Source organism: Balaenoptera acutorostrata, chromosome 9 (assembly GCF_949987535.1).
Source record: "Balaenoptera acutorostrata chromosome 9, mBalAcu1.1, whole genome shotgun sequence".
NCBI lineage: Eukaryota > Metazoa > Chordata > Mammalia > Artiodactyla > Balaenopteridae > Balaenoptera > Balaenoptera acutorostrata.
The window spans coordinates 53289524-53302258 of record NC_080072.1 but is presented as its reverse complement, the minus strand read 5'-3'; the positions used below and the strand labels follow the sequence as shown (position 1 = coordinate 53302258).

The 12735-nt window shown below is 39.9% G+C and overlaps 1 protein-coding gene across 3 annotated transcripts in view; it reads left to right on the top strand.

Annotated features, from left to right (window-relative positions):
* FAM168A (family with sequence similarity 168 member A) overlaps positions 1-12735 on the top strand; it is a 215981-nt gene that overhangs the window by 50195 nt on the left and 153051 nt on the right. Inside the window, exon 2 of one of the 3 annotated variants that reach the window (XM_057553023.1) lies at positions 6238-6293. The exons of the other annotated variants lie outside the window; for them this stretch is intronic. The gene's annotated coding sequence lies outside the window, so the exon portion shown is untranslated. The remainder of the gene's footprint in view (positions 1-6237; positions 6294-12735) is intronic. 3 annotated transcript variants of the gene reach the window in all.

Genomic DNA, 12735 nt, shown 5'->3' with positions numbered 1-12735 from the left:
ATGAATCATTAGAGAAATGCAAATCAAAACTACAATGAGATATCATCTCACACCGGTCAGAATGGCCATCATAAAAAAATCTACAAACAGGGCTTCCCTGGTGGCGCAGTGGTTGAGAATCTGCCTGCTAATGCAGGGGACATGGGTTCGAGCCCTGGTCTGGGAAGATCCCACATGCCGCGGAGCAACTGGGCCCGTGAGCCACAACTGCTGAGCCTGTGCGTCTGGAGCCTGTGCCCCGCAACAAGAGAGGCTGCGATAGTGAGAGGCCCGCGCACCGCGATGAAGAGTGGTCCCTGCACCGCGATGAAGAGTGGCCCCCACTTGCCACAACTAGAGAAAGCCCTCGCACGAAACGAAGACCCAACAAGCTAAAAATAAATAAATAAATAAATAAATAAATAAATAAATAATGTAGCTATTAAAAAAAATTATTAAAAAAAATCTACAAACAATAAATGTTGGAGAGGGTGTGGAGAAAAGGAAACACTCTTGCACTGTTGGTGGGAATGTAAATTGATACAGCCACTATGGAGAACAGTATGGAGGTTCCTTAAAAAACTAAAAATAGAACTACCATACGACCCAGCAGTCCCACTACTGGGCATATACCCTGAGAAAACCATAATTCAGAAAGAGTCATGGGGCTTCCCTGGTGGCGCAGTGGTTGAGAATCTGCCTGCCAATGCAGGGGACACGGGTTCGAGCCATGGTCTGGGGAGATCCCACATGCCGCGGAGCAGCTAGGCCCATGAGCCACAATTACTGAGCCTGCGTGTCTGGAGCCTGTGCTCCGCAACAAGAGAGGCCGCGATAGTGAGAGGCGCGCGCACCGCAATGAAGAGTGGCCCCTGCTTGCCACAACTGGAGAAAGCCCTCGCACAGAAACAAAAACCCAACACAGTCATAAATAAATAAATAAATAAATAAAATTTAAAAAAAAAGAGTCATGGATTTCCTTCTTATTGCTCTCCCATTGTGTTTCACCCTTGTAGTTTTGTCAGTTCTCACTAGGATTAATGTAATCCTTCTGTATAGAAATAATATGCCTTTTATATTCTTCTCACCTGGCAGAGAGTCCAAAGATCTTGATCAATCCTGATGGCATTTAATATTCTTACTTTTCTTCTGTAAATCTCCTCCACCCTGTGGTTTTTTGAAAAATGCTTATTATGGAAAATTAGAAAACTTGGCAACATCTCCCTATAGCCTATTCTTCCTACATCCTACCATGCAGAAATAAACTTTTAAAATTTTCAGCATTTTTAAAAGTTTTTTTCCTATTTTATATAAAGATCATATTATATATACTGTTTGTGGAGTGCTTTTTAATTTAATATTAGGTTATAAGCATTTTTCAGTGTTAAATTTTTTTGTTCAGCATCTATGACTATGCATTGCATGATGTGATTTATTTACTCATAACCTTATTGTTGGACATCTAGGTTACTTTCTATTTTTGGATATTATAATACTGTGATAAGCATCTTTGTAAATTTTGGTCTGTATGTTTTGTTAGCTTTATTCAGATAAAAATTTAGGAATACAATAATTGGGATAAAGGTATACTATTTTTAAGGCTCTTGCTACATACTGTCCGGTTGTTCTCCTAGTTCATTGCAGGGACTCAATAAATATAATATTTGTTAAAGGAAAGAATAAATACTCCCCCAAAAGACTGTACCTAGTCATGCTTTCAACAGGAGGGAATGAGTACCTGTAACCCTCATACTGCCTTTCATATTTGACCCTATAAGCACCCCCTGTCCTTATTTGTTCATAGTTAGGGCTTTATTCTCTTGTTAGTTTCAGATTTAGTTGCTTTGTCTATTTTGAGGTCACGTAAAATCAGGTCTTGCTCCTTCTCTCTCAAAGAAGAGACACTGACTTTCTCCTTATTTGGTCATGTTCCTTCTTCACCCTTCCATCATTCACTGGTAGTATCTTCTGACTCAGCGGTCTCTTCCTGTAACCACAGAGTATGGAAAAACTTGACCAGTCTCATAGGTAATGTTTAAAATACGGAAAGAGAGTAAGCCCTAGTAGAAGAAAATCTAGTACTAGTTTCTGAGAGACCGAAGGGGATTCTTGTTTCTGTCCTAGCTGAGTGATCTTAACCTTTACTCACTCTAGGACTGTTTCTTATCTGTGAGACAAACCTACAAGAATACTTTCCCTATTTACCACATAGGTTTGGTTGGATTAATCAGTTCTTCGTGTGATTAATCAATTCACAATACATTCTTTTTTTTTTTTTAAGGAATGTATCTGTTGATTTTTATTTCTACACTTATTTACTGGACAGAAAAAAATCATCTCTCTTGATTCGTTTTATACAAGTTAACTTCTAATTTTTTTTTTTCACAGTACATTCTTATTGAATGGCTGCCGTGTGAAGATTGTATGATAAATTCAGAGAGGTGTTCCTCTTGTCACAGAACTATGATATCTTCAGTTCATTCATTCAACCAGTCATCCATTATTTATTCAGCTGGTCAGCAGATGTTTATTGAGGTTTTATGCTAAATATTAGGTGGGGAGGAAGACAGCAAATAAGTTGTAATTCAGTGTTGGTAGTAACAACAACAGCAACTAACAGTTAATGATTGCCTACTATGTGCCGGGCACTATTCTAAGCCCTTTACCTATATTAATTCATTTAATTGTCACAATAAACTTTTAAGGTACATGCATAATTACTGTTCTGTACAAATTATAGTAAGGTACAAAGGAGAATGTAAAAATAGTTAACCGTTTAGTGAATGCCCACATGAACCAAATATTCTATAGATAGTTTATGTACATTTTCTTTCATCCTCACCACAACTCTGCAGGTTTAGGTATTATCATTTTACACCTGAGAAAGTAGAGTCTCAGGAAGATTAAGAAATGTGTTAAGTTCATACAGTGTGTAAGAGGTAGAGTTGGAATTGAACCCACTTTTAGTCCAGTTCCAAAGCCTTGGTTCTTAAGATTTTATTGGTTCAAGGCAGGAGGGTAGGTAAAGCTCTTTAGGCTAAGGAATTCTGGGATCAAAGATATCAGAGTCCATTGCCTTTTAAGAGAATTGGAGGTAAACTGAAAGATACTTTCTTAAAATTGTGAGATTGTGCCTCCCATTTCCCCATATATACCCACCTTTCCAGGACAGGCTAAGTAATCCTCTCATACCAGTGTGAGCATGTAGGTAGTTTTAAAGTACTGTACTTGTGGCTCTTGCTGTTTGTTGATGGCACATGGCAGTTCTGAATGCTTTAGCCAAGTGCCTAATAACTGAAAATGTTATATTCATTCAGGACAGCTGCACCATGTAACCAGATGGGATTTTAAATTGACATGTTAATATTTTTTAAAGCTAATTAAAAAATGTCAATTTGCAACCTGATGTTGCCATGTTAGAATTAAATTGTTTTTTTCTCCAATAAAGAATAGGCAATGTTTCGTTAAACTCCTGTTAAATTGTTCACACTTGTTGCACACTGCACAGATGCGCTCAGCTGGCTGATGTGGTTTTCCAAGACTGTGTGCGGTGAAAAAGAGAAAAATGTACAGTTTTAGTCTGAAGTCCAGAATGGCTATTGAATAAAAAGAGTGAGTGTAATTTTTTAGAGTTTATGTAACTGACTTTAATAGTTGCTTTTGTAGTTGTGCTATATAATTGAATCATGGTGTTACAGCTTTGGGTGGCATAGACTAATGGAGAGAGACCCATTTAAAATAGGTTGTTTTTAAAACTATTTGCATCAGATGGGCCCTGTCTCATCACTTTTTTTTTTTTTTTTCCATTTTTGAAAAAAAATTGTGGTAAAATATACTGTCTCTTCACTTTTTGCAGCAACTTCCTGACTGGTCTCCCTGCTTCTGTCTCACCTCCCCCAAATCATCCTCTGTACTGCTGCTCTGTGAGCTTTAATGTAGCTTTCACTCCTCTTTCCTGCTTCAAAACTTTCGGAGGTTTCCCATAGCTTTGAGGATAACATTCAAACTCCTTAGTTTAGCTTGGAGATCTTTTTCATGATTCGGCCTCTGCTTGCCTCATTAGCCTCAAATTGTCTTTCTCATGTTGTTCCAGCCAACCTGAACTACTTGACATTTACTGTCAAGTCAAATTCCTGTACCTTCATCAGTGACGTTGTCGTTATTTGTGACACCCTCTCGCCCTTTCTTCATCTCCCAACCTTTTAATTTCCTTTCAAAATGTAGCTTGGGTTCATTCCTAAGCAGCTTCCCTTGTGGTTCCCCCACCCTTTGCCACATTACACCACTGGATTCTGAGCCTGTCCTTTGTGTTCTTCATAGTTTCTGGTATTTCCCCTTATCATAGAGCACTTAGCGCTTTGTATTATTCCAATTTAAATTTCTATCTGCCTAAACTAGAACTTATTTATTTCTCTTTCTTTAGCCCCTAGCCCTTATAGATGTTCAGAAAATGTGCCAAATGACTATTTTTTAATATAAAGAGCGTACTTTATATTTTTTATATAGAGAGGATATATTAATTTGAGTCCCCAAAAGTGTGATAAATTTTGAACAGTGTCTCTGTTTTTATTTCTGCTGAGTTGTAAGATTGTTCCAGTATTTGAAAGAAGTTCCTTTTAGAATCAACTGCAGTTTAATTACATGCCAAACTTGAAACAAGAAATAAGCTTCTTCTTCATCAAGTCTTACATTAAATAGTGGAGCCTTGGTTTGGGAAGAGGGACTGAACAAAGGCTTTCTGATTACCTCTAGCTATCGTGGTTCCTACCTCTTTCCACAAGTTGGGATGTTGGTGGGTAATTATACTGATTCTAGCCTATAAGGAACATTGAACTTATGGAGCAGAGACTCTGGTGGTCTGTGATAATACGAAAGGTGGAACAAGCTCTCTGTTACCCAGTGTCATTCCTAAGAGACATTTACTGGGAATTTAGTAAGTGCTAGGTGCTGCGATACAGAAGTGAATCAGGCATAGCTCCTGCCAAACTGCCCACTAGACTGTGTTCCTCAGAAAACATACACAATCTAGACACAGCCCTGGCCAATTGAACTTTCTGCAGTGATGAAAATATTCTATATCTGGGTTGTCCAGTGTGGTAGTCACCAGCCATATGTGGCTGTTGAGTGCTTGAAATATAGCTAGTGAGGCTGAGGAACTGAATTTTAAATTTTATTTAGTTTTAGTTAACATAAATTTGAATTTAAGAAGGTACATGTGGCTAATGTATGGGAAAGCAAACATCCAGAAGGGCAAATCGGTAGGTAGACAGACATGTAAATAAGGAAGTATAATTAAGTGTATGTAATAGGTGCTATGATAGAAATATATCTAGGGTTCGGTCAGATAATATCTGGGATAAAGTGGAACCCAAAGGAAGAAGTAAATTAGTCAATTCTGGCAGTGGAGAGAGGGATTTAAGAAAAGTTTCATACCTGTATGAGTCTTAAAAGATGAATGGGTATACCTGATTGTCACATGCTAGCTTGAACAGTAACCACTGTCTTAGAGCATTCACAGGTTGCTAGTTTTCCAAGAATCAAGACATAGTAGGGGGCTTCCCTGGTGGCGCAGTGGTTGAGAATCTGCCTGCCAATGCAGGGGACACGGGTTCGAGCCCTGGTCTGGGAAGATCCCACATGCCGCGGAGCGACAAGGCCCGTGAGCCACAATTGCTGAGCCTGCGCGTCTGGAGCCCGTGCTCCGCAACAAGAGAGGCCGCGTTAGTGAGAGGCCCGCGCACCGCGATGAAGAGTGGCCCCCACTTGCCGCAACTAGAGAAAGCCCTCGCACAGAAACGAAGACCCAACACAACCATAAAATAAATAAATAAATTAATAAATTTTTTAAAAAAAGACATAGTAAAACATAGTTGCTCTTGAAACCTCGCTGTACACAATGTAATCTTATCTTTGATTCAAAAAGAAATTTGGAGATAGGAACTTGTAAAAATTTGGAGATAGAGCATTATTATTAGAGGATTTATTGTATAAAATTGATGAGAAAGCTGGTAAATTGGTAATCCCTTTATTATATAATAATATAATAACTTATATTAGTTGGCACTTGCACTTTAAAATGGAAAAAAGTGTTTAATTTTTGCATGAACAAACAGCATTTACTAGAGATAGGCTAGTTTTCTAGCCACTGGCAATAGAGTAACACAGGTATGTTCTTGCTATTATGAGAGTTACTGGTCGGAGGAGCACACCATACCCTTGTATTTTTTTTAATTAATTAATTTTTTTTTGGCTGTGTAGGATCCTAGTTGCGGCACACGGGATCTTCATTGAGGCATGTGGGATGTTTTGTTGTGGTACGTAGGCATCTCTCTAGTTGTGGCGTGCGGGTTTTCTCTCTCTAGTTGTGGCACACAGGCTCCAGGGCACGTGAGCTCTGTAGTTGTGGCGCGTGGGTTCCAGAGTGCGTGGGCTCTGTAGTTTGCGGCATGTGGGCTCTCTAGTTGAGGCACACGAGCTCGGTAATTGTGGCGTGCAGGCTTGATTGCCCCATGGCATATGGGATCTTAGTTTCCTGACCAGGGATCGAACCCGTGTCCCCTGCATTGTAAGGTGGATTCTTTACCACTGGACCACCAGGGAAGTCCCCATACCCTTGTATTGATCTATGTGTGGATATGTGTCCTCTACGTAAAGATAACAACGTAGTATTGTTGAATATGGGATGAGAGCTATGGATAGTACTACCTTAAGTCAGGAAAGGAGATGAACACTATGGTCTGGGACAATTATAACATATTTTGTAAAAATGGTTGGGAACTGAGTTGTTTCATGAAAGGTGAATTGAACTTAGGTAAACCAAATTTTGGTGGTGATGAGTCTTATGGGAACTGCAGCAACAAAGGTGCTGAAGCAGGTTTTCAGGGCATACTTGAGGGGCAGAGGGCTTCATGTTTGGCAGGTGCTCAGAGTTCTTGAAAAGGTGTATCTGGAAAGAAAGGCAAGAGCCTGTTTACAAAAGGACCTTACATGCTAATTAAGGTGTATAGAGTTTATTCTGAAGGTAGTGGGGAGCTGCTGGTAGGTTTTATTAGGGATTTGCTGTCATTTTTTTTTTTCCAGAAGCAGTTGTGGGTTATCTAGAACTCTTGGGGAGATGGCCTGCAGATGCACCATACTTTTGTGTGTGTGGGTATTTATGAGGAATTATGGATTGCATCATGGTTGCTTATAGGAACCTTCCTTGTGTAGTACTAGTACACTGGAAAAGATGGATAAGCTCTTTCTTTTAATCCGACTTTAATCATTTACGCAATCAGTTATATATTCAAATATGAGTGCTTCTCTGTGCCAGGTTCTGTGCCTGGGGATCTAGATGTAAGTTATAATTTCTGCCCTCAAGGAGCTCATAATCACATTTTCGTCTGGCGTGAGTTTTTGTTTGATAAATCAGGGGCATCTGACCCATCCTGAGGACTAGGGATGAGGGCCCCAGTGTGTGGTGCTGACCATCCGTTTTAGATATTCCCTAGTTCCCACCACATGGCAGTGACTCCTTTTCCTCCCCAGTAGATGCTTATTTCTCCTCTCACTTTGCCAGCCAGAGAATTCTTGCTTCCCCTGCAGCCTGCTGCCTGGCTAGAACACTGTGGCTTTTTCTATTTCTGTCACTTTATGTTAATTAAGCTAATTGTGGCTTAAAAAAATTTTCCACCTGCGTATGTGTCTGTTTGTCTAAGGGAGAATAGAGGAGAGGAAGTAGTCTCTATGCAAGTTTCTGAGCAAAAAGAGCTTTGCTGCCAGCATCCCAGCTGCTAGGTGAGCCAGAAGTGCTCCCAAGATATCCCAGGATTATGAACGTCCTTGTGAGGACCAAGACAAAACCAGTTAATAAGCTAGCTAAGAAAAACAAAGTGTAAACTTTAAAAATTGCTATTTGTTTGGAATAAGCCAACAAACCAGACATTTCAAGCATGAAGGAAAAAAGGAATAAAGCTAACATTTATTGAGGAGCAGCCCCTGATCTAAGTGCTTTGCATGTAATTCCTACATCAACTCTTTTTTTAAAACAATTTTATTTATTTATTTATTTATTTATTTATTGGCTGCGTTAGGTCTTCGTTGCGGTGCGCGGGCTTCTCATTGTGGTGGCTTCTCTTGTTGCAGAGCATGGGCTCTAGAGCGTGCAGGCTTCAGTAGTTGTGGCTTGTGGGCTCTAGGGCACAGGCTCAGTAGTTGTGGCTCATGGGCTTAGTTGCTCTGCGGCATGTGGGATCTTCCCAGACCAGGGCTCGAACCCGTGTCCCCTGCATTGGCAGGCGGATTCTTAACCACTGCGCCACCAGGGAAGCCCCCCTACATCAACTCTTGAAGATAGGTAATATTTCTTGCTGATGAGAAAATTAAAGTTTAGAGAGGTGAAATAGAAGGTCTGAGTTTGAATCCTGGCTCCTTTACCTCTTTCCCTTTGCTTTTTAGCTGTGAGATCTTTGCAAGTTACTTAACTGCCTGATTCTCACTTTACTTGGTGGTTAAAAAAAAAAAAAGGAAGGGTGGCAGCCAGTAATACTTAAGTCAAAGGATTCTTTTTTAGGATTAAATGAAAACCCTCCTCTGAAAAAGTCTAATTCAGAAACATAGTAGGTGCTCAATTAAGTTTGGTTGAATGTGAACCTCTTGACACTTTGTTTAATCAGTGATTCCTTTTAAGGAACAGATTAAAATTCCTAGAAGGACTAAGATGTTTTTACAAAGAAACATGGAGAATTAAATGCAGTCTAGGGTTTAATAAATACAGCTAACAGGTATATTTATTATTTGGTGTATTATGTTTATTTGATGGAAGCAACAGGAGAGAAAGGAACTCATGTGCTGAGGAGGCTTCACTGACCTTCCTTGAATAATGAGGTCTGATTATGCAGAAAGTTAGAAAATTAGTTCCACGTACCCTCTCTTCCATTATCAAGCTCCTCCTTAGGTCCCTGTTCATGCTGTTGGCACTTTAGTTTGGCTGATTGTGCTGCTTTTTTTTTCTTTTTTAAAGTTTCTGCTTTTCAGATAAATAAGCACTGACACATAAGCCATAAACTATGAGGTATGAGGGAATAAAGAACTTAAGTAGAAACAAGGGATATTTGCTTAGTGTTGGGCATGGAGTTAAGTTATAGCATCCATTTGTGGGATGGGGATACAGAGTGTGATGTTTGTTCTGCAGAGCCTTGGGCTAAAGGGGACAGTCCTTTGCCCAGAGCAAATATAAAAACTACTCAAAAGTACAAAGTGCCGCAAAGTAGGATGGTGGCGCTTTGAATCTGACAGTATTGGAGGGCAGTATTGAAATTGGGATGCTGGAGTCTCGGGCAGAGGGGGTCTTAGTAGATTGTGTGTGTGTGTGTTTCCTGCCTGTGATGATCTAGAACTGTCATTATTTTGCTTTTTCTTTTATGGGCTGCATTGGGGCATGGTTCCGAAGGGAGTGACTGTGGAGCCAGCTACATTTAATTATGTACTTTTTTTTTTACAAGAATGCTCTTGATGTTTCCACAATGCTTTTAATCTGCTATATTGGTTGTATAGTATGTCTGCTTCTAATGTGGTTCTGTTCGGTTGAAAGCTTAGGTCGTCAGGACTAGCCGGAGTAGTTATCTTTGTCAACTTCTATCTGCAATATTTAATATAGTATTTTATGTTGTAGTATAGTGTTTAAGGGCCTGGGCTATAGAGTCAGACTGCCTGAGTTTGAATTCAGTCTGAGTTAACTAGCTATGTGATCTTGAGCAAGTGGGTTGGCCTTACTAGGCTCAGCCTTCTCATTTGTGAAAGAGAGGTCTAATAGTTGGGGTTATGGTCAGGGTCAAGTGAAATTATGTGCTCGCTCATAGTAAACACTCATAAACATTAGCTATTATTATTTTTTTTTTATTAATTAATTTATTAATTTTTGGCTGTATTGGGTCTTCGTTTCTGTGCGAGGGCTTCCTCCAGTTGTGGCGAGCGGGGGCCACTCTTCATCGCGGTGCGCGGGCCTCTCACTGTCGCGGCCTCTCTTGTTGCGGAGCACAGGCTCCAGACGCGCAGGCTCAGCAATTGTGGCTCACGGGCCCAGCTGCTCCGCGGCATGTGGGATCCTCCCAGACCAGGGCTCGAACCCGCGTCCCCTGCATTGGCAGGCAGACTCTCAACCCCTGCGCCACCAGGGAAGCCCTAGCTATTATTATAATTTTACTTGAAGTAACATTACCACATATGCCTAGCTTATTTATTTATTTATTTATTCATAAATAAATAAATAAATAAATTGTAGCTCATAAAATTTACAGTTTTTTTAACTATACAGTTCAGTGATATTAAGCACATTAATATTCTTGTGCAACCTTCCCACCATCCATCTCCAGAACTCTCTTCATCTTGCAGAAGTAAAACTCTGCACCCATTGAACAACCACCCCCCATTGTCCCCTCCCCCAACTCCTGGCCACCACCATTCTACTTCTGTCCCTGTGATTTTGACTACTCGAAGTACTTCATATAAGTGGAAGCATACAGTATTTGTCTTTTGTGACTGGCTTATTTCACTTAGCATAATGTCCTCAAGGTTCATTCATGCTGTAGCATATGACAGAATCTCCTTCCTTTTTAAGGCTGAATAATTGTATATATACACCAGATTTTGCTTATCCCTTCACTGTTAATGGATACTTAGGTTGCTTCCACATTTTAGCTATTGTGAATAATGCTGCTATGAACACAGGTGTACAAACATCTCTTTGAGACCCTGCTTTTAGTTTTTTGAGTATATACCCAGAAATGGAACTGCTAGATCATATGGTTATTCTTTGTTTAATTTTTTGAGGAAACACTATAGTGTTTTCCACAGCAGCAATACCATTTTACATTCCCACCAGTGGTGCACAAGGATTCCAGTTTCTCCACATCCTCACCAACACTTGTTATTTTCTGGTTTTCTTTTTTTTTTTGGTAATAGCCATCCTAATGAGTGTGAAGTGGTGTCTCATTGTGGTTTTAATTTGTGTTTCTTTAATGATTAGTGATATTGAGCATCATTTCAGTGCTTATTGAGCATTTGTATATCTTCTCTGGAGAAATGTCTGTTCAGGTCCTTTGCCCATTTTTGAATCAGGTTTTTGTTGTTGTTATTGTGAGTTTTAGGAGTTATCTATATATTCTGGATATTAATCCCTTATCAATGTATGATTTGCAAATATTTTCTTCCATTCTGTGGGTTGCCTTTTTACTCTGTTGATAACATCTTTTTTTTTTTTTTTTTATTGATAACATCTTTTGATGCACAACAGCTTACTTTTTAATATGTATGCAGGTTTTCTTAAATTTTACTTTTATTTTTTATACATTTATTTATTTATTTTTGGCTGCGTTGGGTCTTCGTTGCTGCGTGTGGGCTTTCTCTAGTTGCGGTGAGCGGGGGCTACTCTTCGTTGTGGCGTGCCGGCTTCTCATTGCGGTGGCTTCTCTTGTTGCAGAGCATGGGCTATAGGTGCGCGGGCTTCAGTAATTGTGGCAGCCGGGCTCAGTAGTTGTGGCTCGCGGGCTCTAGAGTGCAGGCTCAGTAGTTGATGGTGCACGGGCTTAGTTGCTCCGTGGCACGTGGGATCTTCCCGGACCAGGGTTCAAACCCTTGTCCCCTGCATTGGCAGGCAGATTCTTAACCCCTGCGCCACCAAGGAAGCCCCTTAAATTTTACTTTTAAGTTAACAATAGAGTTGACCTTTTTGTGTCAGAATTTAATAATGCATAGATTTGTGTAATCACTACCATAGTCAAGGTACAGAATAGTTCCATCACCCCAAAAAACTTCCTTGTCACAGCCTAGCTTTTTAATAAGTGCTTTTGGTGGTATCATTAAGATGTCGTTTCAGGAATTACCAAGGTCAGTTACAAACCCGTCCAAAGTGTGTATGGTTCTTGATTGGTTTGCTGGGGAATGCTGTGGACTTTTTTTGGCTTTCTCTCTTTCTTTTTTTCCCCCACATAGGTGACCTTGGGAATCAGATCCAGCCAACTCTCTTTTCATGTAGCATAGCACTGCTGACCCAGTAGTTAAATGCAGGGATATTGGATTTTGTGTTATACGGTTTTGATCATCATTCTGTTAATCTGTGATTATAAATCTGTGTTCTTATGATCTCTTAGTTCTTAGTACTTACTTTTATGAGTAAGTGCTACAGCTAGGTCTTAATTATGCTTACTAGCAAGAAGTTGGGGATGAGCGGTGAGAAAGAGCCCTAGATTTGGAGATAGTGAATGCAGGACCAACTCCTGGCTCTGATAATTTACTATAGGTCTGAAATCATTTATTTATTTGGCCGCACCATGCGGCATGCGGGATCTTAGTTCCCCAACCAGGAATTGAACCTGTGCCCCCTGCATTGGGAGTGTGGAGTCTTCACCACGGGACCATCAGGGAAGTCCCTAAATCATTTAACTTTTATGAGCTATGGATTTCTTACCTGCAAAATGGATGAGTTGATAACTCCTGTCTCACAGCCTTTTTGGTTGTTTTGAGTAAAATAAAGTGAGGGTTATCTAGCCTTCAATAAATGTTAACTTTTCTTTTTCCTTAAAAATTTTTTTTATTTACTGTTTTACAAAAACTATTTTAATTTTTAGAAATTCCATATATTTGGCAACCACAGCCAAGGCCAGTCTCATCTGTGCTTGGCTTTTATAAGCTCTTATTTTATCTTCTAATGCCAAGGACCTGTTCAAAGTCTGTCTGAAGATGAGCTCTGGTGAGCAATTTGATAGCTGCTGCTGTGAG